The 26,220-nt window shown below is 42.7% G+C and overlaps 1 protein-coding gene and 2 long non-coding RNA genes across 6 annotated transcripts in view; 1 reads left to right on the top strand and 2 right to left on the bottom strand.

Moving 5' to 3' along the window:
* The window catches only part of LOC113191506 (uncharacterized), a 283,383-nt gene extending 275,782 nt beyond the window's left edge, over nt 1-7,601 (bottom strand). Inside the window, exon 1 of the long non-coding RNA XR_013343951.1 lies at nt 7,569-7,601. This is a non-coding gene — a long non-coding RNA (uncharacterized LOC113191506). The remainder of the gene's footprint in view (nt 1-7,568) is intronic.
* Nucleotides 1-26,220, top strand: part of Sil1 (SIL1 nucleotide exchange factor) — a 253,723-nt gene that overhangs the window by 211,637 nt on the left and 15,866 nt on the right. The window lies entirely within an intron of this gene.
* Nucleotides 13,675-19,553, bottom strand: LOC113191508 (uncharacterized). 2 transcript variants are annotated; one of them, XR_003301892.2, is made up of 3 exons: nt 18,928-19,553; nt 18,683-18,844; nt 13,675-13,736 (listed from the first exon to the last, which is right to left on the bottom strand). It is a non-coding gene; the product is annotated as an uncharacterized LOC113191508 (long non-coding RNA). The 2 variants fall into 2 exon arrangements; XR_003301893.2 differs by having other exon boundaries at nt 13,693-13,736; nt 18,697-18,844.

Genomic DNA, 26,220 nt, shown 5'->3' with positions numbered 1-26,220 from the left:
TGAGGCTGCTGGGAAATTATTATAGCTGGACCCTTGTGCCCCAGCCTCCATTCAGAGCATCTGGCCACAATGCCAGAAAACAGACTGACTCAGGCCTTCTTACTGTCTCTGATTAGAAAGTTCAGGATGGGTGGGGCTGTAGAGTTTCATGTCTATGAGACTTCCCTTTACATGGCACCCCCAAAATGGGAAGGGTAAAGAGAAATAGAATATCAGCTGGAAGCTGGGCAGTGCATGCCTATAATTCCAGCTACTCTGAAGGCCGATGCAGAAGGATTCCAAGTTTGAGTTTGGGCATCTTGGCAATACCCTATCTCAAAAGTAAATAAAAAGGGCTGGGGATGTATCTCAGTGGTAAGTTTCATGTCTCGCAAGTGCTAGTTCCTGGGTTCAGTCCCCAGTATCACACATATAACACACAGCTGAAAATCCTATGAAAAATAAAAACCATCTGTTTGATTCTCAGAAGTCTTCCCAAGATAACTTTCTGTAGTTACCTGGTCATTTATATTCTCATGGCAAGAAATTGAAACTAAAGGCTGCCCCACTAGGATTTCTGTTTGGTATTAGATTGGGGACATCCTAGAGGGACTTTTCTTCATAGTGGTCACTCTGTACCTTTGGTCCAAGCAAGTGTCTTTTCAAGGTCCTCCTTTGTATTGATGGAAAACTCTTTTGGGTAAGCATAGGCCCACATGGGGATGGATGCCAGGCTTCAAAAAGGAGCAAAGGCCAAGCAGAACGTGGGCCTGGAATAAATTGGCAGAGCATTATTCACCTTGGAAGGGAGATCAGGAATAGGCAAGCCATGGGGCATACCTGTGGAATTTAACCCCCAAATCCCTGTTGTACAGGTATTCTTGACAAAGAGCTGTGGACAGTGATCAGTGGCTGACTGGAGGAGTCTTATGTCCCACTCAGTTCCTCTGCTGAAGTGATTTGTTCAAGATCATAGAGCCAGCTGGCAGCCAGAATAAGTGTCAGAAACTCTGAAATTTCAGGCTCAGATATGGCCTTTAGGTGGCATTTCCTGCCGAGTAAGAGAATTCCTGGGATCTGAAGAGTGATGTGTTCCTATAAGGTTCACATAAAGCTTCCCTCTTCGGCCCTATAACTTACTATGAACTTTGACTTAAATGAATTGTAGTTCCCTTTTAAGCAAAAGTAAGAAATGCTTGGGGGCTTATCAAGCTAGATGGTGTCCCATAGTGTGTCTTATACAAAGTCCAGCCTTCATTCCCAACCCTCCATCTCTCCCTTCTGTCCTTCCATCTCTGTGTTCCCCTTCTTTGCTGTTATAGACTGAGAGGCACAGTGATCACTTGGGACCCCATCACTCTTACTACGGCTAATCTTGACTCTGTGTTCTTGAAGTCTATTCATGGAAGATCACTAAAACTATATGGCTAAGAGATGTTTAAGACTTATTTTCTCCATAGAACATGGTCAGACTTCTCTCTGGTATTTTGGTAAATGTCCAGATTAGTGTCTGTGAGTTAATTTTCTTTTCTTTTTTTTTGGGGGGGGGGTGGGGTTTGCTGGTAATTGAACCCAGGGCTATGTGCATACAAGGCAAACACTCTACCAACTGAGCTATATCCTCAGCCCCTTCTTAAATTTTAATGTTATTACTTCAACTCTGATTTGGTAATAGCTCAGAATGCAAAGGGAACAAAGGAGTGTGATGAAATGCTCCCTCCCACCCTAATCCTGTATGCCCTTCTTTAAGACAGCCACTGTTGCCAGTTTCTGCTAGAGATGTCAATGCATATTCAAGCAAATACAACTGTATTTTTTCTTGTTTGTATATAATTTGTTTTTTGCATTTAACAATGTATCTTGAACATAAATCTTTATCAATACTTAAAGAGCTTCTTAGGAGGTAATTTTTTGTTTTTAAATGATTGTAAAATGACTCAGGTGAAAATTTTTTGAGAAAATGCTTGCCTTGAACCATGTTTAAAAATGACAGTGGAGGTGCTGGGGTTGTGAGCAGTAGAGCGCTCACCTAGCACGTCAAGGCACTGGGTTCCATCCTCAGCACCGCATAAAAATAAATAAATAAAATAAAGATATTGTGTCCAACTACAACTAAAAAACTATTTTTAAAAAATGACAGTGGAGCTGGGATGTAGCTCAGTGGCAGAGCACTTGCCTAGCATGCTCCAGATCCTAAGTTCAATCTGTAGTACCACCTAAATAAAGAGATAAATAAATAAAATAATGACAGTGCTCCAATTAAACTTATTACTAGGCAGAATTTATTGTTAAATGAAGGAGGTATTTAATTGTTTTGTCTATGAAATGATTACTGATGGCTTTTTAGAGCCAGTATGACTCACAAAACATCTTTGATGTTAAGTTTGGAATGACTGTGTCATTATTTTTGATTGGGAGTTAGTGTAATTCAAAATTTCAGTTTAAGAGCTTTTAAAGCAGTAAAGCCATATGCTGGGTCTCCTTGGCTGCAGTGTTTCCTCTACATCATTCTAGGACCATTTTGTAAGAGCCAGGGTTAAGGGTCTATACTAGGTGTAACATGGCCACTAGGAGCTTTGGACTCTGGAGAAGCCCAATTGCTTTGACTTTGCAGTCATGAAAAGTAAAAATAAAAGCTCAACCGTTTGTATTTTCTCTCTTAAAACCTGCTGACAAGTTGGGAATGCTTCCAGAACCAGGTGGCCACCTGGTTGAGACGTGACCCTTTTTGTGGTCATTTTTCTGGTGAAGAGACTGTTCTCAGTGGGAGGAGGGAATGAGTTGGGGGTGGGTAAGAGGGCTTTGTTGAGTGTTGGCCAGGACAGCTGCTTTAATACTTCTGAGAGAAACAGGTTATTTATAGAAGAAGAGAAAAGCTGTATTTCTTGTAAAGAAGTGGGAAGACTTAGACATCTTAGGGCCAGTTGAAGACTTTCAGAGGTTCTAAATGCTGAAAACAAGATAGTGCCCATCTTCCCTTTTCAAATAGATAATTGAAAATAAAAGTAATTTTAAAATTTAAAGTAAGTCTACTTGTCCCAGGATAAATGACTAAATTTCTTAAAATAATGTATCAAATATCAGATTAATTCCATTTTTTTAACATAATTTATGGGTGCCCGTACTTTTTCCCCAAGGAAAAATTGAATCTCTTTGATTAGGATCCAACTTTGGGAATTTCTGGTTCTCCAAGGAGTTCCCCTCTTCCTAGGATTTGGGTGACAGCAATTATTATAATCTCAAGAATTCTGAAGCTTTAAAAAAAGTGTTCTTTTGTTTATTTAAAACTATCTTTATCCAAACAAAACATTGAAATAGCGCTGAAATTTTCCATCAAGAAATGCATTTTTTTTTTTTAGTGCTCCATGATGAAATCAGTCTTAATTTCAGTTCAACTAGTGTGTAAAAACACAGTGAGTGATTATTAGTCCCCAAAGGAGGCAAGACAGATGGAGCCCAGAATGGAATTGGCTTTATGATTAATTGAATCCTTGAAGAGTTGAATAGAGTTAGAGCTGATTTGGCCCAATCAGCGCCTTGAGACGCTGGTGTTGTCTCAAGTCTGGGAGAGGAAAGGGTCACAATAACCCAGATTTATCCTCTGTTAAAATGGATTGAATGTACGCACCAGACAGATCCCATTTTTAAACCATTGATGCACAATAATTGGAATGGAAACAAACAAGATTAGAACTAGATTACAGGTATTTGTGCAAGTTGCCTCCTAAATCAATTATAGTCCATGATTTGTTCTTAGGGTGCGTTATCATTAGAATGAATCACTGAAATTCAGACACATCTGGAGATATCCAGCCAGGAGGGGAAGAGGCTGGAGGGGAATCCAAGAGCTGTTTAGAGTTGGGAACTAGGTGTAACTCTAGACTGCTCTTCTGCCTTTTGGGGTAGAAGTCTTCCAGAGAGAATTTTAATTTAATTTTGCTCCTTTTTCTTTGCAGCAAGAATGCATAATATGTAGATTTAAAATGACTGCCTCTTCTCCACAGTGAATAGATGGATCTATTCTTTTTTGTTTGGATCAAACAGTTACTTAGGGCAGCCGCTGCCTTCTGCTGTGGGTACCCTGCAGTCCAAGAAGAAGGGGGAGAGATGGCCACATGCTGTGGGGGATTGCAGGGATGTTAATCACTAATTCCATTAGGATGATGGGTGCTCTGGTGCCTTGCCAGGGGGCCTTTTAGTGCAGAACATCATGTGAGGAGCAAGAGAGTATAGTATTTTCCTTTACCAATAGGCTATACTTCTCAAACCAGGAGTGGAGGGAAGAATCCCAAATTCACCCCGAGCTCACTATCACCACACCCTTCTCTAAGCTGTGGTCCTGGGGTGGGATGTGGAGCTTGGGGCCCAAACCCTGAGAGTAACTAATGTTGTCATGAGCTCAAGAATCTGGACACATGGGACATGGTCTATAGACAGCTAACTGACATTTAGTCATAATTTTATTTCTCTGGGACTGTAATTCCCTCTCTGTAAAAATAAGAGGACTAAATATCTCAATCCTGAAGGATTGAAGTATGCCACTGAGTTGTTTCCCAAGGACTGGTGTCCCTGGCAGCATGTCAGATATAGGCCCATAGAAGCCTCATCAGGTAGGCAAGTCTCACCCTACCTTTGAACTATATATTTTTTTCTCTTCATTTTTCCATTTTGAGTTCCTATGAGTCAGGCTGCAGGGAGCTCATTTACATGGGAGTGAGCCAGAAGGAAAGCAGCTTGAAGTCTACTTTGATTTTGCCGTGGGAGGTGTTTTCCTGTTGAATTGCTAACCAGGGAGGTCAGTGGGAATCAAGGGATCTCACTTATTCCTAGATGGAATTGGGTACTAAAAGGAAAGCGAGGAACCAGGAGACGGGCGAGCAAGAAATGAAAGACAGAGTCCAGGCAGAAATACACATGCGAGTTTATTTGTCAGAGCTGACAAAGGCACATCTCTCCATAGACAGAGAGAGGCAAAATAGGTTTAGGGTTCAGGACTTTTATGGGGCAGGCTCAGGGATTAGAGCAGGGGTCCTAATGAGGGAGGTGAAGGGTGGGGTTGGTATGAGGGAGAAGTGAATCTTTCTCAGAAATGCCTTTGGGTGGGACAGTGAAATTTTTCTTAAAATGGCAGCTGTCATTTAAGATGACCATCCAGATGCTAATCAAGGATCTTACAGGTACAGCAGATCCTCTCAAAAACAAATGAGAAGAAACAGGCAGGGAGAGAGAGGGAAGGAGGAAGAAGGGGAGAGAGAGAGAAATGAAGAAAGAGAGGGAGGGAGAAAGGAAGGAAGAAACTTGCTGATGCTTCTTAAATCTGGTACTCTCCAGGCACTTGTCCCCAAGGGAAGAAGGTAAGGTTTCTTAGTCTCACATGTCATACCTTCAAGAACTGAACTGTATTTCTCTCTTCCTCATTTCCACAAGGCCATGTCCTGCCATTACCTTGGCACTGCGAGCTGCTCTGTCTGTAGCTTCCACTGCTACTGTTGTATCAGGCACAAAAGAGTTTAATTTGCCCTGTTTTGCTATTGTCTCTTTTGTGAAGAATAGTGTCTCAAAAGTATCTAATCTGCTGTGTTTAATATAACCTTCATTCTTGTTAAAAGAGGCATGTTCATCTTTTTCAGCTCAACCTCAGTAGGACTTTTTGCTATACCCTTGCCTAATCTCCAAGGGCAAACAGTGTTCAGATTTTCCTCCCTGATCTTGTTTGAGTTTGAGGGATGTTGGGGGCATGGCACTTGGGGACCATGCCTGATTCTGTGTAACTTAGAGGCCTTAAGAATGTAGCGGGGAGGGGTGGGTGGTGATATAATGTCAGTCTTGCCTGGGACTATGTAATTCTTGGGGTCCAGGGTCTAAGAACTTTTTTGCTCTTGAGCTTGGATCTTAGTTTCCATCTGCCTTGAACACTATTTCTTCTGGAATCTTGGAAATGTTGCTGCTCTATTCAGTACCAGAGTACAGCCTAGATACTTTACACCTGTTGGTTATATAAAGTAGAAGAGAAATCACTTGTCGTCTTTCATATCCTCTGATTTTTTCAGATCTTAGTTGGAACCTGTCCCCTGGACCAGGGGAACATTCTATCTACCTTGGCTTATTCTCCAACACAGCCCAATCTGACAGGAAGCTTTTTAACTTTCAAGATGATACATGTTACTTATGGCTAGCCTGTCCCACCTGTCTATTCAATAGCCTAGAGCTGTGGGCAGGGTGCATACCAGTGCAGTGGCTACTTGTGCAGTTCCCAGGAGAGAAAGCTTCTGTGTAGAGTGGTTAAGATTCCTCTCTAGTCTGGGAGGAGGAATGCCAACTAGATTTGTGTCTCACCGAGACTGTCTGTCCTTGCTTGGAAATCATTGTCATTCCTATTCACAGTTTCTGCCAGGCCTCCTATTCCTTTTTTCATCTTGGGAGCAGGGTTCTCTGTTGTGACTAGATGGATGGGTGACTGCACTGTGGGGAGGGCTGGAACATGGGAGACCCATTAGGGCAGAAAGGGTGATTGTAGGACAGGCATTTGCTTGGATACACATTTCCTATGTGTCTCATGGAGTTAGAAAGGACTTATACTTGCCCTGTTTCCTCTGTGGGGTACTCTGACTAGGGAAATGTGATTTTTTTAAAGTTATAGATAGACACAATATCTTTATTTTATTTGTTTATTTTTCTGTGGTACTGGAGAATGAACCCACATACTCTACCACTGAGCCACAACCCCCCAGCCCCAAATGTGATTCTTGATGATCAACAGAAAGGAGAGGACTAAACCAGGTAGCCATCATAACTAAGGGCTTCTCACCAAGAAGGATACTTCTTGGACTGGTACCTGATGCTTTTTGCCTCCATGGGTGTTTTGTTAAGTTTTGTTAGAGGTAACTTTATTTCCTAAATATCTCAAGAGACACATTGCTGAGAAAGCCCAAGGGCAGTAGAAATGCCATTGGGGATGCAGAGGGAGCTAAGAGCCATAAATACCAGAGTCCCACTGACTTGTTCAGGGACCTTGGTCAAACCCCCTTGGCTTCTTATAACCTACCAGGAAGTGGGGAATATTCTTCTATACTTCCTGGGGCCATGGAGAGATCGATGAGGTGTTCCTATGAGATGCTGTGATTATCTTGGAAAAAACATGTTCTCTCTCTGCCAGTTGTTGTTATTAATAGTGACACTTGAAAATCAATAGGGCACCACTATGGGGAGCTGCCCACACTGCCCGTGCCTCTTTGTTTTCCAGTTGATTCTCACCTTATCCTCACGCTGGGAAGGGCAGATGCTGCCTTCTCTAAACATCTTGCTGAGGCTGGGAGGAGTTACATCAAGGTAATGAGCTCAACAGGGGCTAGTGAATTGGGTGAATGCATTTGGCGGCTATGCTCATTGCCCATACCACACGAGTTCAGAGAAGCCAGCTCATTTGACAAATGTTTACTGAATTTCAACTCTCAGGACAGAAAGATGAATTGGGCAGAGTTTACTGCCCTCAAAATGTTTAGAGTCTAGACCAAGAAATTGAAGAATGTTTAGCAATCAAGAGTACTATAATGGGGCTGGGGATGTGGCTCAAGCGGTAGCGCGCTCGCCTGGCATGCGTGCGGCCCAGGTTCGATCCTCAGCACCACATACCAACAAAGATGTTGTGTCCGCCGAGAACTAAAAAATAAATATTAAAAAAAAAAATTCTCTCTCTCCTCTCTCACTCTCTTAAAAAAAAAAAAAAGAGTACTATAATATGTCAAACACCTAAACTAAGAGGTTTACTACACATTCTCAATGGATCTGGCCAAGTAAATACTATTGTGAAATAAGTTCAATTATTTTACTCATGAAGAAACCAAGGCTTATGGAAGTTAAGTTCTTGCCTAGGGTCACACAGCTAGACCCTATGTTAAGAGCCAAGATGGAAACCAGACCATGGGACTTGAAAGCCAAGTTCTTACCACTGTGCCATGCCAACTGGTGGTAAATATAGAGACACAGAGTGTGCATGAGAGAATGAGAGTGAGTGGGCAAGAACACAAGTCCTTGGAGCCTGAACTGCAGCCCTTGCTTACTATTGACCTATGTACAATTTGAGTTCCTGTTTTCTTTCCTAAGTCATACTCACCTGTATTGATTGCCATGTACCACACACAGGTCAGATTCATGCCCAGGAGGAAAGTTCTGGGGATATGTATGGAGCGGAAACAGAATAGAAACTTGATTTCAGTGGCTTATCATCCAAGAAATGACCCTCATTAAATATTCCTTTTGAGAGGTAGACTGACTGTTTCCTGGGGAGATTAGTTTGGGATTTTCTCTATCCTTTCAGATATATTGGGTTCTGGTACCTCTGTAGTTGAATTTTCTAGTGGAGTCTTTCTTCACTTTGCCCCCTTCTCACCATGGCCTCCTTTAGGGAATCACTGAGAAGAAAAGCATCGTCTGAGGCACAAGTGCCCATCTCTGCTTGTAGTCCTAGGTTTGGATGCTTCTCACAAGAAATCTCTTTATTGCAGCAGACAGGCACCCAGGGTGAACCTCTAAAGCAAGAATGAGGCTGCCATGACAGCGTTAGACTTGGTACACTGGGAGGAGGGTTTGCCTATTGTCAGTAAGTACAGGAGAAGGGACTCTGCCACTGGGGAGAAGGTCAAGCACAGTATTTTTAGTAAGCAATTTTTTATCATTTATTCAGCCACTTTAAAAATGTATACCACCCTTTCTTTCTAATTGGCACCATTTGTCATCCTCTGTCCTTGCTTTTCACACACTGAACTGTTCATGAATATTTATTTACCCTCCCAGAGGCAACTCTGTGTATGTATGTGTGTGTGCATGCACTTGCGTGTGTGTATGCATGTGCCTCAGAAACTCACTCTACCCTTCTTTCCTTGCTATCATAAAAGGTGACATAAAGCTGGGAGTATGCTGGTATAAGTGCTTAGCATACAAGATATCTTAGGTTTGGTCCTTAGCACTGGGGGTGGTGATATAGTGGAAGTCTGGGAATGAAAGGGCAGGAGGCCTTGTCATTGAATATGGTTCTTTGATGCTGCCACTAACAAGTTTTCACACTTCTCTTCAGGACCTCTGTTTATCTATTAGGTCACCCTGTCCCCCCTGCTCTGGGGTTCAGAGAGATTGGTTGTCTAAACTGTCTACCTTGTTCAGAACTCACCCAACCCTGAGCCCCCAAATTATACCTCCAACCTCTCTGCTTGTCTGGTGAAATGCCTCCCTTGGGCAGTCAAGTCCAGGATCCCTGACATGTTTTGATGAAGCACTCAGGCTTGGACATTCAGCTCTTCAGATATTTTTTGTTGTTGTTCTTGGCAAAAGCTAAGTTAGGGAAGGAAGGAGCCAGTTTTCACTTCCATTTTCTCCCCAGTAAAACCTTTGCTTGTCAGCCACACTGACACATAAGCCTTAGCAGTTCTGAAAAATAAGAGCCTAGGGATGTTACACTGAGCTAAGGACTCTGGAGAGAGTCTTATTATTGTGGTTGGGCCCCTCTGCCTGGGTTGTCCCCATTTTTGAGCTATTGTTCTGTCTTTGGCTCCCCAGGTGACTGAGAAGAGAGAATGACTATCTGAGCATTTAAATGAGGTGATGATGTATGTTCCTCAGGTTGCATCTAATACCCACCCACCATGCTCTTTCCCATGCTCTTGGGGAAGATCATATTCTTTCCCTCTTAATGGAGTCTCTAGTCACCTCTGCCTCCTGGCAAGTAAATGCTCTCTCATAGATCATACCAGCACTCACTTCTTTTAGACTTAAAATTTCATTCATTCATTCATTCAAAAAATATGTATTAGAGCCTGATGCAGTAGTGTGTGCCTGTATTTGCAGCACCTAGGGAGGCTGAAGCAGAAGGATCACAAGTTCAATGCCAGCCTGAGAAACTTAACAAGTTAAGTAACTTAGCAACTTAGTGAGACCCTGTCTTAAAAAAAAAGGAGGGGGGAGGTGGATACTAGGGATACAACTTAGTGGCAAAATTACTTTGGGTTCAACAATTTGAAAGCAGTTTTCAAATAATAAATAAATACCTTCATGCTTCAGAGGATACTAGCCAAAAAAGTAAAAGATTGTCTGATAAGGTGCTTGTATCTAGAATATATAAAGAATGCTCACAGGGCTGGGGTGGTAGCACAGTGGTAGAGCAATGGCCTAGAACATATGAGGCACCATGTTTCATCCTCAGCACCACATAAAAATAAGTAAAATAAAAGTATTGTGTCCATCTATAACTTAAAAAAAAAAAGCTTACAACTCAACAACAAACAGCCTTATTAAGAACTCTTGCAGGTTTGGGTTGTGGCTCAGTGGTAAAGCGCTAGTCTTGCATGCATGGAACACTGGGTTCAGTCCTCAGCACCACATAAATAAATAAAAGTATTGTGTCCATATATAACTAAAAATTTTTTAAAAAAGAACTCTTGCAATTCAATAATGCAAAGACAACAGATTTTTTTTTAAGAGAGAGTGAGAGAGGAGAGAGAGAGAGAGAGAGAGAGAGAGAGAGAGAACTTTTAATATTTATTTCTTAGTTCTCGGCGGACACAACATCTTTTTTGGTATGTGGTGCTGAGGATCGAACCCGGGCCGCACGCATGCCAGGCGAGCGCGCTACCGCTGAGCCACATCCCCAGCCCACAACAACAGATTTTTTTAAAGGTAGAGTATCAGAAGAGAAAACCATTGAAAGAAAATATGAGAAAACACTTTACACTCATAAGGATGACTGTCACCAAAAGAGAAAGACAATAATAAATGTTAACAAGGATGCAGAGAGAGGGCTGGGGATGTGGCTCAAGCGGTAGCGCTCGCCTGGCATGCGTGCGGCCCAGGTTCGATCCTCAGCACCACATACCAACAAGAATGTTGTGTCCGCCGAGAACTAAAAAATAAATAATAAAAATTCTCTCTCTCTCTCCTCTCTCACTCTCTCTTTAAAAAAAAAAAAAGGATGCAGAGAAATTAGAATTCTCATACACTCCCAGTGGAATGTAAAATGATTTAATCACTTTGAAAAGCACTCTGGTGGTTCCTCAGATGGTTAAACTGAGTTACCATATGATCCAGCAATTAACTTCCAGATGTATACCTAAGAAAACATGTCCACACAGAAACTTGTACATGAATGAACATAGCAGCATCATTTATAGTAGCAGCATCATTTATTAGTAGCCAAAAATGTACAAAGAATTTAAATGTTCATCAGCTGAAAAATGGGTGAATATAATGAGGTATATTCATATACTGGAATATTATTTGACTGTAAAAAGAAATGAAATGATACTTGCACGAAACTTGATATGAATGAAACTTACATGGATAAACTTTTAAACATGCTAAGTGAAAGAAGATAGTCACAAAGGAACATGTTTGAATGATTCCATTTTTATGAAAACGTCCAGATTACACAAATATATAGAGCCAGAAAGTAGCTATTGGTTGCTTAGCATGGTGGTGGTGGAGATGGGATTGGGGAGAATTACAGAGTGACTGCTAACAGGTATGGATGGGTGGGGGAGGAAAACACTTAAATTGATTGTGGTGATGGTTGCACAGGTGCATGAATGTTTTAAATTCATAAATTTTGTGATATGTGAACTTTATTTCAATAAAACTGTTTCCAAAAGTCAGTAATAAACATTATAAAGAAAATAGACTGATATTGGGATACTTGAGATGGGTTAGTTATGGAAACGTTTTTGAAGAGTTGTCTTTCTGACCTCAGTGCAAATGTACGGAGAGTCAACCAAGCACACGTTAGGCTAAGAGTTTTCCAGGCAAAGGTCTCTGATGTGGGACAAGCTTGGCCAATTACAGAAGCAGCCAGAGGCCAGCGTGGCTGGAATGGGGGAGCCATAGAAAGACTAACAGAGGGTAAGGTTGAGGAAGTTGGCAGTGTACCTCAAGGACAGGGTAATCTGTATTTGGATTTTAATCTAAGGGTAATGGGAGGCCACTGGTGGCCATTAATCAAGGGAGTAACAAGATCAGATTTACATTTTTTAAATGATCCCACTGGTTGATTTGTAGGAAGGAACTCTTTATGGTTTCTGAAATATAGAGCTTTTGGCCTTGTTCCTTTATACCTGTCGTGGTAGGAAGCTCTTCTTGGTGTCTGTTCAAGAAATCCCCTCTCTCCAAGATTTTGGGTGGTATTTCAAACGGTTGTGATAGCCCTCCTAACTGAGAAGACTTTACTACTCACCAAATTACGAAATGGAGTTAGAATGCTTCATGCCTTTCCATGGGTTTGGCTACTTTCATGATGAGAGTTTGGCTGTCCAGGCTCAGGATCATGGTGTCTGCCTGGTTTTCCAGTGCTGAGGCTATTTCTGAACATGGGTTGAAGATGAATAGAGCAACCCTACCACCTCTACTGGCTAGCAGAACACCTACTTCCTCTGAGGTCAAGGGCAATATGGAAGGTATGCACCACAGGTGCTGTGTTGATGTCCCACAGTCCAGTGACAAGGTTGGAATGAGCCTTTTTTTTTTTTTAATGGCTCCAGGTAGTTCATGAAAACAATGTGTGATGTGATTTAGAATATAAGGCAGGAGCTATGTGACCTAGATTTGAATCTAAACTCTTCCACTTGTTAGCATGTAACCTTGGGCAAATTATTATCTCTCAAGTAGTTTCCTCATCTGCAAAATGGAGATATTAGTACCTACCTAGGGTTGGTTGTTGTAGTGGATTACATGAGTTAATACATGTTAAGTATCAAGAACACCTGACAAGTAGTGCTCAGGGTGTTAACTGTTATTACCACTTTGTTTTCATCCAAATGTTTTCTGAAAGAGTCGGCTCTGGATGGAGATATGCTTCCCTGGGAAAGGCATATAGTCATTAGAGCCTTGCTTGCTCTGCAAATATTTCTTTTTAGTTTAATATATATTGTTTCCTCTGACTCTACAAGTAATATACTTTCAGTATAAGCTTTTCAAATATTAAAGTACTATGGAAAGTAGAAAGTTGAACTTGTATCTAAAGGATGTAGATCCGTTGAAAACTAATGTACTTCACTTGTAACAAATATTTATTGTGCTCCTACTGTGTGCTTCCTCTGAGAGTTACAGTGAAGAGTAAGGGAAATAATATAGGAATAACAAGAATGTTATTGTCATTCTTACAGGAGACAGAGGAATGGGCATTCTGTTTCCTACAAGCTTTTTCTTGACTGGAGGGGTGGGATATCTGAGCCATGAAGGTTTTTGCTTTCTCTTGTATAGTATTCTGGAGTCTGGGGGCTTAGTCAGGGCTTTTGGTGGCTGTGGCCTTCACACCAGATCTGGTTCTTTCATTGATGCATCATTTGTTGAAAACAGTGCTATGAAGCATCTTTCTCCTTCTTGTTCAGTTTGTTAGCTATATTTATATAGCTAACCAATTATCTCTAAACTTAGTGGGCTAAAACAAGAGTAATCACTTATTATTTCTATGGGTCATGAATTTGGAAATGTTTACAAGATATTGGCTGAGATTGGAGTTGAGGATCTACTTCCAATTCGGATCTGCTTCCAGGTCACATGCCTGCATGCTGGTGCTGGCTGTTGGTACGAGGACTCAGTTTCTCTCTATATAAGCCTTTCCATAGGACTTGTCCAAGCATTCCAGTGGCTTCCTCCAGATGGACAACATGAGAGTCTTTTATGACCTAGTCCAGAAGTCAACATTTCTTCTTTATTCTTTAAATATAATACTACCTTTTACCTTAGTCTTGAAATCTGGTCACACAAATCAGTCATATCTGGAAGGCAAAGATACAAAGGCATGAATACTTTAAGGTGAGAATCATTGGTGGCCATTTTGGAGACTGACTATCATATATAGCATCCAATGGCTGTGTTTTGGCACTATGGGAGGGGACTTAGATGTACGGGGCCTAGCCATTCTCCTCATGGATACTTATCTATGAGGTGGTGCTCATAGTGGTTTGCAGTGCCTACACCCCCCCCCCCCATACTCTGGCCCCACAATACTCAGCTGCCCAGCTTAGTAACAGCCTTTTGACTGAAGAGGTTTCATGTCAGAGGGAGGACAGTGATTTCATTTTTGATTCTTTGATCATGATGATAGATTAAGTAATAAATTATGGCATTCTCTTAGAAGTCTGACAATGGCTTGTGCATCTAAATTCTGTATTTCTTGAAATGAGTTGATCAGCTATCAGCCTCTTCCCAAAGGCTGCATCTAACCTTTCAGAGGAGGGGCCCAGTTTTGTTACCTCAAAATCCAGAAATTTCAAGAGGAAAAGGGCAGTTTTTATTCTTCATAACTTCATATATAAGGAATACTCTTCCTTACAAAGTGGGAGAGATAAGAGTTGGATAGCAACAGAGCTTCTCAGGTAAGACTTGGGCCCTGGGCAGATAGCTTGATGCCACATATTCCTGGATCAGTTGCATAATCTGCCAAGCCTCAGCTCCCTCAGATGAGATCTGGAGAAGATGGTGGTGCTTTACAAACACAACTTGAGAGTTAAATGATTTTTTTTATGTCTACATGTAAACATGTAAAGCTCCCAACACAAGGCACAGGATACAGGAAGGGAAATACAATAAGAGCTATCACTAATAATATCAATGGTAATGTCATCATTATTGTTATGCTCATTGACTCTGAGATTGAGAGAAGGGCAATAGTTTACCAAGCACCATAGAGGAAATCTGGGCCTGGGAGCCAGGTCTCCTTCCTTCTTCTTGTGTTTATACTTTCCATATTAAATGTCCTTCCATGTGATGCCTGAGCCACAAATAGAAGTTTGGGCAACTCCCAATTATCCCTCTTGTGAATAATTCACTCTGAGATAATCTGTGTCCCTGGCTGGCTTCCCAAATCAGCTGAGTGGATTATTCTCCCTTTTCAATTATTCAGCAGTACAAGTAATTGGGAGCTGGCATGAGGATATGAAGGCCATGAGGTCATCTCCTGTTGTTCTCAGTTGCTCAACCCTGCCAGTGATGATGTTTCAGAGGAACTTTGAGGCTGTAGAGCATCACCCACCGGGAAAGACACAGGTGGTGACAGGCATGATGTCAAAGAATGAGAGCCCTCAGATGATGAGCTGAGGGAGGTAAAGCTGCCAACCCCTGGGCAGGAGAACTAGGGAGAAGCCATTTACAAAGCTGCCCTCCCTCTTCCCTGGCTAGAGAGAGAGACTGTATTGGAGCCAAGTTCACAATTCCCCAAGAAGCTTTTTAGTTTTGATTCTGAAATGTTAGGTATTCCTGGTCTTTTACATATGACTGACCACCCCTCTTCCTTTGTATTTGCTGCTCAATTTGGCATCAAGAGGCTGCCCTAAAAGGCCTGAGGAGTCTCCCTGCTGTAAAGCAGGATCTATATTGTGAAAATAGTGTGTAGTAATTGCCCAGGAATAGCAAAGGTGAATTGGTACAGATTTATGTATAAATTTATGCTGTGTGTTTTTGTTTTTATATTTTTATGTGTGGTTTTTATGGTGCTGGGTATTGAACCCAGGGTTTGATGCATAGTATGCAAGTGCTGTGTGCTGTGTGCTACCGAGCTATACCCCCAGCCCTTAAACTATACACACACACACACACACACACACACACACATAAATAATATTTTTTAGTTGTCAGTGGACCTTTATTTATTAATATGTGGTGCTGAGAATCGAACCCAGTTCCTCTCTCATGCTAGGCAAGCGTTCTGCCACTGAGCCACAACCCCAGCCCCTGCATGTATATTTTTAATTGAGGTAATGAAGATATGGAAAAAATGGATTTTCATTTCTCTTTTGTACCCTTCTATCCCCCCCTTTGGTACCACAAGCTTATATCATTTTCTAAGTAAAATATATAAAATAATAAAATTAAGACATTAATACTGTTGAATTTTCTTGCATGAGTCCCTTTGAACCTCTCAATTCAATTCTTATGGTTGTTCTCTGGGCCAGTTTAACCTTATGCAACCTGTAATTGGCTTGAATTTTGGGGTGAACCTCGCAGTTTTCCAGATCCCTTCAGCCAGGTGTCCAGTTAGACATAACTCAGGAATAGCATGTCCAGGCTTATTTCAGAGCCATGTCCTCCTTATTGGAGCTAAACGAGCACTTCTTTCCCCTCATCACCAGTGCTGCAGCCAAAGTTACCATCTTTTTTCCCATTTTTACCCTCATTTCCCCTTGCTGTGGACCCAGGAACCATTTGTGCTATATCTGCTGCACCTGGGGTTACCCTAATGTTGCCCACATGCTACCCTCTGGGGAGAAGGATCAAATTCTTGTTTTATATGCTAATTTTTATGTATTTAGTTTGTCCAAGTTCAATAGTTCTGAAGGGGCAAGAAGGTTAGTTGTTGTTTGAACTGTCTGGGATTTTAAAAAGTTACTTCATTTAGTATGACTTGAGAAATGTTGTTTGAGCTTAGTTTGGGGTTTATAGTTACTAAGGTTTACTCTAGGTTTGGGCTGCTAATTGGTTCCAACTTAGGCCAAGGAAGGGCAGGGGCAAAGTGGGAAACAGGAACTTTCTTGTCTGTGGGTCCCTTATCAGCAGCAGTAAGTCATGGTGTGAGTCCAGGAGAAGCAGAGCCAGCTCAGTGAGCACCAGACCAAAGGGCTATCTATGGGCAAGCTGCTCATCAGGTTGGCTTGAGGTTCTTAGATCTGGGGCCAGCATGCCTGCATTGAACCAGACCTTCCAATAAGGCTCCAAGTACCAGGCATAGTAAGAGCATTTAACTGCTCCATGTGGGAGCTGATCTTCATTTTCCTACATTTCTAGGAATAGCCTTACTGGGCAGTAATGGTGACAGAATGATTTTGGTATCCAGGTTCTGGCTAGCACCACCACTCAGGGTAGGCTCCATGTCCATAGTAAATTTAAAGGACTCATTTAGGAATGTGCATAGGCCAGGATCTGAAGCCCAAGGATGATTCTGCTAGGTTCAACTCCTGAGAAACCACCATGATGCCCTGGTATCAGGTGATCTTGGAACAAAAAAACATCTTGAACATGTCTCAGTTTTCATTAGGGATCCTGACAGGCTCTTGGAGGAAGGATGTCATCTGCTTGTCCTGAAGGTCCCGGATACCTTCAAGAAGGGAAGCTGCTTTGATAATTAGCCAGAGAGATGGCTAAGGCTATTTTGATTGGAGCCTGATGGGGGAGTTGGAAGTGTGTGCATTGAGCCCTGGAGACTAGGAAGGAAGACTTGGTACAGCTCTCCCTTCAAGCCAGGTTGCAGGTAGACCCCCACTGTGAATTCTTTATGCTAAGTATTGGACAAAGAGGCAGCTTTTGTGGCAGTGAGGATGTGGTAGGGTTTTTACTTCTGTAGTTAAGGCACCTAGCTCTCCTTCTGAGGAGGTAGAACTGTGGAGACATTGATGTGAATCAGAGCAATTCATCCTCATCATTGGCCCCTTATCAAAGGTGCTGAGGTTTCCAGGTTGGGGTCAATATTCTGGAAAGGAGATCAAGTTAGTGGATATGACAGGCCTTCAAGGAATCAGCTGCCTGGGTTCCCTCTCTACACTTTAGGTACTATATGGGTTTCCTAAGTGAAGCTATTTGATGTCTACACAATTCTGGGCTTGGGCTGTGGCTACAGGTCTATAGGGATGAGCTGCTATTAAAGGAACAAACAGCAGGGGTCTTAGGATAATTTCCAGTTGGTAAGGTCAGACTGGATCTCTGCAATAAGAGCCCCAGCCAAACTATTGAAGACCTGGCCTGCCTCCCAATCCAGTTCCAAATTGTTATCTACTGCTTTGGAATGAGGTGGTTTAAAAAAATGTGTTAGAGTCTGGTGCTCTCCTGTAATCCCAATGGCTCAGGAGACTGAAGCAGGAGGATCATGAGCTCAAAGCCAGCCTCAGCAACTTAGTGAAGTCCTAAGCAACTCAGTGAGACCTTGTCTCTAAATAAAATACAAATAAGGGCTGGACATGTGGCTAAGTAGTTAAGTGCTCCTGGGGTTCTGTCTCCCATACCAAAAAAACAAAACAACAACAAAAAACCAGCCAAACAAACAAACAAAAAAAAAAAACAATGTGATAGGCTCTGAAGATTTTTAGATTATATTGTTTTTGGTCTCAACAAATTCTTCTATGCTCCTTTTTTTTTTTTTTAACACACTTTCTTTTGGAAATTTCTTCACCAGTACCATATGTTCAGGTGAAGCTGTTAATCTTTATTCCCCACCTTCTCCTTTCCCAGTTAGAATTGATCATTTGACCTAGTCTAGCCCCCTCAGAATGCCCCTTCCATCTGTACAATGATTGGTCCAGGAATGGGCATGTGAAACAGCAGAGCTGAAGTCTTTTCCTGGAATCCTTCCCATGTGGGAAGAGAAGTTCTCTTTACACTAGGATTGGTATGTTTAGCAGCTGCCTGTGGCCATCAGACTTATCCCTGCCCAGAGAAAGCAGCCATGTCCAGAGAGGGAAGCCAAACCTAGAGCTGTAGCCTGAGAGCGCCTTGGCACATTGTTTGAACCAGCTATACTTTAAGCTTTGTCATCCTTCTTCATGATGGGACCCAATAAACTCCAATTTTCCTTAGATGAGTTTGAATTTAGTTTGGTCACTTAAAAACAGAGTCCTGTTAAATACAAAACAACTTCTAGAGGATCTGTTTGCTTCCAAATAACTAATTTCATGTCTGGGGAAACTGCTTCCTTGATGCCTAACAATGCTTTGCACACATTAGGTGCTTAGCTTACTTCATGTTTCTTACATAGCGACTGCATCCTCCTCATCTGCTGCCAACCTCTGGGAGGAGAGTGGAGGCCTGATTTGGATCTCTCAGCCTTCCTCTGTTGGTGACAGTGAATCCCGTCATCTGTACGTGCATTTTTTGTCTCCCTTCCTCTTTGCCTCTGCTTCTGCAAAGATAAATACAATTTGTCAGTCCTGTTTTGCAGGGGCCTTGCCAACCATGCTGGTGGTAGGAAGTTTATTGGCCTACCTCAGGATGCTGTCTTCCAGATGTAGACAGGAGACTACTCCCATGGTACAACACAGTTTGCAGCCATTGGTCTGATTATTTCTGTCTGCAACTGGGCTGTCCCCTGTGCTCAGCTTGAGTTGGTGCTCAATTTATTGTGCCTAAAACATCAGGGCAGCTTTAGAGGTTCTTGCCCACTGCTTCTCTCCCAGGCTGCTTGTGCCAGCTGCAGGGCCCTCATGAGGCTGTTAGGTGTCTCTCTGTGGCAGATTCATTGTTCCATATTTTTATTTAATTACTTACTTTTACAGCTCTTAGAATAAATCTAATTATCCATCTGTTATGCTACATTATGCCACTGCAGTTTATGCAATTCTTTCTCATTGTCTGATATTTGTCAAGTTGACCTTGCCCTCTTCCACTGTTCTTGCTCTTCTCTGTGGCTCTATGCCACCTCCTCAGTGGCTCTCCAGCACCAGCCAGTCTATCAGGCCCCCAGGAAGAGCTGACTCTGAGAGGCTTTTAGAGCAATGGTTGGTGGAGTTTGGAGCACTGCAGCAGGAGAATGACTAAGGAGCCGTCTCTAAGGCCATACTGACCTGACAGAGGTCTGGAAAGTTACATGAAGTACCAGAAAAGAAAGCAGAACTTCTAGCATAGTGTTCTATTCCTCACCCAGAGCTGTGTTGTCAAAGAAGGTAGGCTGGTGAGGTCAGGCTGAAGGCAGATGACAGTGGATATTTCAATGGACTATCCTGCCAAGACTGGCAAGAGCTGCCTATCCTTAGGACTGAGTCAGAGCTGGTTTTCTACATAGTAGAGGCAGGTGTTATTTACTGGAGATGATTTCAGGAGCCATGTAGAGGTCACTTGGGCCGGTCTTCCCCCCCACCCTCCTGATGCCCCAAATATATTGATATCATTAGGATTTTTTTTTTTGTGGGCAAATGTAGATATACCCTGGAAGGGTGTCTCAGGGGTCATTGAACACCTCTACACTGTCCCTTTTCTTGAACAGGCAGGGGATTTGTGGAAGGGACGATACATGAGGGAGTTGGTCAAGGGAATCAAACATTGGGGAAAGAGAAGGTAGAATTCAGGACATTGGCTGGAGTCTCTCCTCTGTGAGCACTTAGAATGGGTAAGGTGCTTAGGAAGGGCAAGAAGTCATATGTCCAACCTCCATAACTAACTAGAGGGCTAGGCACTCCAGGCCTTGTTGTCCTAGCAGGCTGACCTCATCTCTTCAGTCAGCTCCTCTTGATTGCATGTGACCCATTGGGCAAGACCATCTCAAGTGAGGTTGTAAGATGAACAGGTGATAAGGCACTGTCTACATCCTCCAGAGAGTTCCTGGCTTAGCAGGGGAAGCAGATTTTGATCTGTTTAATGAGTATTGAAGGAGAACAAGAGCCCCAGGAAAGCATAACAGGGGCCCTATGAGAGTAAGGTGGTCTGTGAATGTGTCTGAGGAGATAGTGTTTGGAGTAAGAATCAGCCATCTGAAGATGGGGACAAGGATGGGGTGGGGGAAGGGCCCTCCAGGCAGAGGCAGTAGAGAGCATAGTACTTTCAAGTTGAGAAAGTCACTGGGGGAAGATCCTGACAGGGTCATTTTCAGCAAATTTCCAGATTAGAACCACAGAAGCTCCTACTGTCACCACTTCCAAAGCATGTGCCCTTAAGGGCCTGGGGAGGACTGGAATGTGGCAAATAGGCTTTCTGTGGCAGAGGCATTTTTGTCCAGAGGCTCTGTGTTGTGCCACTTAACCCCCAAGGTGCCCACAGTCCCCAGTAGAGTCTATTTCACTGGGCCAACTCTTCCTTCCACCTGGTCCCAGTCCTGCCCAGCCCAAGCCCACATTAAAAGCTTTCTGACCTGCATGTGGGCCCAGGTTGGAGTTCATTATAGCCCCATAGCCAATCCCTCCATTTTCCTTCCAGGTTAAGACTTGGCAGGCATCAAACACTGCAGAAACAGCCCACAGGCCTTCGCCCTTTATGACCATGCTCTCACCCTTTCTGTGTGGCCTCCTTAGCTGAGCTTTTCCCACCAGAGGCTCTGGTGACTTTCTACAAGTTTTCCTTCATTCCAACAAGCAAGATTCAGTGACTAATTGCTGATATTTTCCCCTCAAGACTCTATTTATACAGGCTGTCATGTTGAGAGTGGAGGAGCAGGGCTCTAGTTTTGCAGGGGGTGGGGAGAGGACTGCTGTTCCATGCTACTGCCATCATTAGACTGAGGCCTGTGTGGCATTCATGTCCACACTTTGTCTTTATTCTTGTTTTTTTTTTTTTTTTTTTTTGTCATTTTGCCATTTGGTTCTTTGAACATCTAACATCCCTTTTATGCTTCTCATCTCCCACAGAAGATTGTTGTATTTGTCCCCCACCAAAGCTGCGCTTTCCTTTTGTCAGATTTCTTACTTTCTTCTTTATTATATTTTGATCAGTGTGGCCATGTAGGTCTAGGTTTTACTGGGAGCTTTTCATCTTCTTGGCAGTGGCCCTCATAGCCTTAAAGCAGGCCTTAGGCCCTTGAAGCACCTTCCCTGGCCAGAGCATGAGAGAGCCCAGCTTGTTATCTATCCAGGAATATTCTCACCTAGTGGGTCTCAGACCTAAGCATACATCAGAAGCACCTGGAAGGCTTATTAAAATGCAGATGGCCAAGTAGTTTTTTGATCCAGTAATGTGGGTTGGGGTCTGAGAATTTACATTTCTTCCTAGTTCACAGATGCTGCTGTGTCCAGGGTTTGGGGAGGGCATAGTCCAGGGGACCAGTCCCTCCTCCATCTGGGTCCAGTTCCAAAACTGAGTGATGGAGGATGATGGCAGCAACATTATAATGTTTAACTCTTTTGCAGTAATTTCACTTGTCTGTCTTGTTTGATACTTGCAGTGGCTCCTTTGGTGAAGCAGCTTGACTTCTTGATAAATAATAGAAGTAGAGTACAGATCAATGAAGGACTTCTTCCTGGGCTTTCAACTAGTAGTTTGTGGTGTATGCCCAGTGGAATCCAGGTCTCTTGGCTCCCATTCCAGAGCTATCATGACTCTTCCCCTTATTAGTTATATGACCTTGGGAAAATTACTTCACTTTATAGGACTCAGTTTGTGGAATTAGTAAAAGGGGTTGTATTATCTACCTCGAGTTGACATGGAATTGCACAAGTTAAGATTTGAGAAGCCCTTGATAGCCACTGAATAGAGGCAATCCAGAAACCACCTTCCTCATGACCGGAAGGGGCTGCCCTTATTTTTGTGTTTCTGTCATCACAGGCCCAGGAGGGTATGGAGGGTCTATTACTGCCTACTCACAGTGTTATCTGAATCCTTTAGGACAGGGTTCACTGACTGGAACGTCATTTCTGTCTGCTGTCCTCCTTGAGGGAATGGCTCAGAAAAGCCATGACATTTTGGCACCTGCTTCTAGGAGCTGAGGATGGAGCAGCAGTGGATGGGCTGTGTCAGTGTGGAAAGTTTAATACCAACAGAAGAGGCACCAAGAGCAAGGTAGCCTGGTTGTCAGGTGCTTTCTTCAGGAGTGGCTTTGACTGAGTCCCTTCAACTGCTCAGTCCTGGAATGGCTCTTAGAGGGTTAGTTTGGAGGGTGATAAGCTAAGTCTGCCCGTTATGCATTTTTCTCTTCCTGCCTTTCCTTTGCCTTCTGATTCAGAGCATTAACAGAAGTAGTTGGGGTTTTAAGTAGACATCCAGTCCTGATAATGCCAGTAATAATATTGAACTTATTGAAAAAGTCTGTGCCATGTATGTATCTCATTTAATTCTTACAGTGATCCTATGAGATAACTCTCACTTTACTGATGAGAAAGTTCGGGCAGCAACAAATTAATTAACCTATCCCAAGGGCATGCAAAAAGGAAGTCTAGGATTCGAACTCAGGTTTGTCTGTCTCTGGATCCCATGGCCATGTCTTTTACTACTACTAAACTGCCATGATGTTTCCCTTTAGGGGGCCAACTTCCCCCTCCGTGAGTGCCTAACCTAGGCCTGTTCCCAGGATTCCTGCCCTTCGGTGCAAGGTCCAGGTTCCAGGATCACGAAAGTACTTTATTCACCTTTGTATCTTCCACAGAACCTAACACAAAGCCTTATACAAAGAGTGACCATATGTTCTGTTTATGCCTCTTGTCTTCGTGCCATAATTAATAGTGCCCTTTTTCTCTTATTGTCCCAGTGTGGACAATAAGTTATGTGGTCACCTTACACATGACTGGTCCTCCAAACCCAGGGACAGTGGCATTTTAATTAGGGACTTTGAAATACAGAACTGTCTTTAAGACTCAAAGAAATATATCACAGCTGGTAAAATTTTAAGCACTTTTATAGCCCAGTGGACAAGAGAATTTAGCAAAGGTTTTTGCTCAACACCCCACAAACTTACCAGAAAAGACTAGACTTGAGGGCAGTGGGGGTCACCAGGCCTACAGTTAGATCTAGCAGTCAGGAGTCCCACTGTGGCTCATGCAAATACCTGACAGGCAATGCTAGAAAAGGAGGGGGAGAGCAAGCAGCTGCTATTTCTCTCCCCCCTCAGGTAAGAACAAACCCTACCTACCATTTGACTGTTCTCAACCCTGTGCCTTCTTGCAGGAAAGAACTCACTGGGGGTACTTTTCTAAGCCCCTGGTGGGACCCTGTACTCCAGTACCTTCTTACTCAGGATTCTGTTTACCCCAGGCCCTGCCCCTGGACCTGGGTCCAAGCTAGGATCTGATCCCAGACCCATACTCAACCATGGCATGTACAAGTCATATTCAGTCTGTGTCCTTGCCCCATTTGCAGGCAGCTGAAAACTGCTGTGCATATGTCAATTCACACTTGAACTGGTTTAATGTTTTTTTTCTTTTAAGTTGCAATCTAAAATTCAGCCAGACAGTCTGTAACGAGCACTAAATCGTCAAGCCTTTTGTTTCCCTTGCTATTCAAGCCATAGAGATTTTGTGTTTGATTCAGCAACAATTGCTGAATCTTAAACAAACCATTTACATTTTGACATTAACTATTTTATGAGTGTTACTTTTTTTGGACATTAGAGTGATTCCAGTAGAAGGCTTTTAATGATTTATCAGAAATAGAGTTAAAATGGTCTATGGAAGGTGATCCTTAACATTTTATTTGGGAAATAAGTGGGTGTTTTTTTTTAATCTGACTTCAGTTGGGCAATACATACAGAATTTTAGCTTTTCTCATCTTAATGACTTTGGATCTTGCCAAGGTCATTCTATTCCAATGCCTTCCTGACTGAGCCTTGTTCAGATGACCCTCTCACATAGTGACTCATTTCTCTCTCTGCACATCTCTGTTGGCTGCTCATTTTGTGTAATAGGGGAAAGAACTATTTTCATTCTTTGTTCTGGCCCCAAGATGCTTAGCTGAGGACCCTGTTTATGCTGGGCCCATTCACTACATGTTGACCTGCTGACTAGATGAAGAGCCCTAACAAATAGCACATTCACAAATGAAACCATCCATCATTCTGTCTCTGGAAACTGTAAGTAACCAGGACTTTCCCCAGTTCTTGAAGATTTGGGAATCTTTACTTTCCTTGTAGGACCCATTCTAGCTAGCATCTGGTAAGGCAGACCAAAGGACCTCAGGCAAAGTCAAGACTCCCACTTTTGTTCTTGCATCAGAGGAAGCTCTAGAGTTGGGAATGTAGCTCAGTGGTAGAGTGCTTGCCTAGCTTGCATGAGGCCCTGGGTTTTCTCCCCAGCATCACACATGCATACACACACACACACACACACACACACACACACAAAGGATGCTCTGTATTATTCTTAACTTAGAGTGAGACCTGGTGAACCCAAAGTTGGGAGTCCGCAGATCCATACCACCCTTCTCTGTGACAACCTAAGAGAAGTGGCCAGGAGCAGGAAACCCATACTAGTGGGAACTGTGAGACTGTCCATGTGACATGGAGCTGGCTGAGGAAGCCATGTTGATCCACCCCCATGGAAAATGGGAAGCCTGGATGCTGCACTTGCCTCTTAGACTGGAACTAATTGTTCATAAAGATCTTTCCAAATACCAATGATGCAAAATATTTAGATGGTTGACCATATTGTTCACCATATTTAAACTGTCAGAAACCTTAAATATCTGAGCAAAACCTCAGCAAACAAAGGATATTTTGGGGACTTGTTATGTATGTTGCACAGCAGAGAAATTTGTAGTCTATACGACTTCCAAATCCTGTAAACGAAGCATTTAAGTGTTGTCATTTTCAGCTATAGACCATCCCACGATCATTGCCTTTTTTTTGCTATTAAGAGATGGCTCATTCATAAACATTTCTACAGTTGTGTGGCAAAAACAAAATAGGCCCTGCTTGATTCCATTGGCTTCAATTGAGGAGATGATTTTTCACAGTGAGATATATCACATTTATCAAATTTGTTGGAGTGCAGTGGGAGGGGGAGCTGAAGCACTGGATTCCTAGAACACAATTCAGAACTGTTGACTCAAGTCTGGGTAAGTAGTGAAGTTCCTCCTGAGCCACACAGGGCCTGCTGACAGGGTGCACTGACTATAGCTTGGGTCCAGGATTGGTTACTAGTCTCTCTGGAGCTCCTCTTGCCCTGCAGGATCTGGTCAATTCTGCTTCCCTGTAGCTACCAGTAACCTGTGGGAATAAACATACCTCCAGTTGGTATAGGTGGCCTAAAATCACATTCTCTCTGTTCTCCATAAACTTGATGGATCTCATTGTGTGAAAAATCTTCCATATGCTTTAGCCTAAATTTTCGTCTGCTTAACCTTGTTACTCCTACCTTGTTCCCTCAGACTGCCTGAGACAATTATACTGAGATATTCTTTGAATAATTATAGGCCACAGATAATTCTCTTTAGCCTTTTCTCTTCCATGTTCTCTATGTGTGGTCTCCCTTTAGCCTGTTCTAATTAGCTTCTTTGATCCTTCCTCCCAGTTTCTCCCTCTAACTTGTTAATTACATTTCTCCCCCATGAATTCTTTCTGTACTGCCTTTGTCTGTCCAGCCAGAGGAATGGAGAATGAGAATCCAGGGCCTCTCCATGTAAGAGCTGGTACATTCTTTTTTGTCCCCAAATACAGGAAGCTTCTCTCACTTCTGGGAAGCCTGAAAACCCAGGCATTCTGTCTCTTAGCAGAAATGTAAAAATAATAAGTTTTGTATAAATCAACTATCATCCTAATGTTTGGTATTTGGCAGGAACTTTGTATAGCTTTATTATCACCTTTAATTCCCTCTCAGCAGTCCCATGAGATAAATGTTATTATTAATACCCATTTTACAAATTAAT

The sequence above is a fragment of the Urocitellus parryii genome, chromosome 1 (genome assembly GCF_045843805.1).
Source record: "Urocitellus parryii isolate mUroPar1 chromosome 1, mUroPar1.hap1, whole genome shotgun sequence".
NCBI lineage: Eukaryota > Metazoa > Chordata > Mammalia > Rodentia > Sciuridae > Urocitellus > Urocitellus parryii.
Note: the sequence above shows the minus strand (reverse complement) of the source record. Positions and strands in the feature narration are given on the sequence as shown.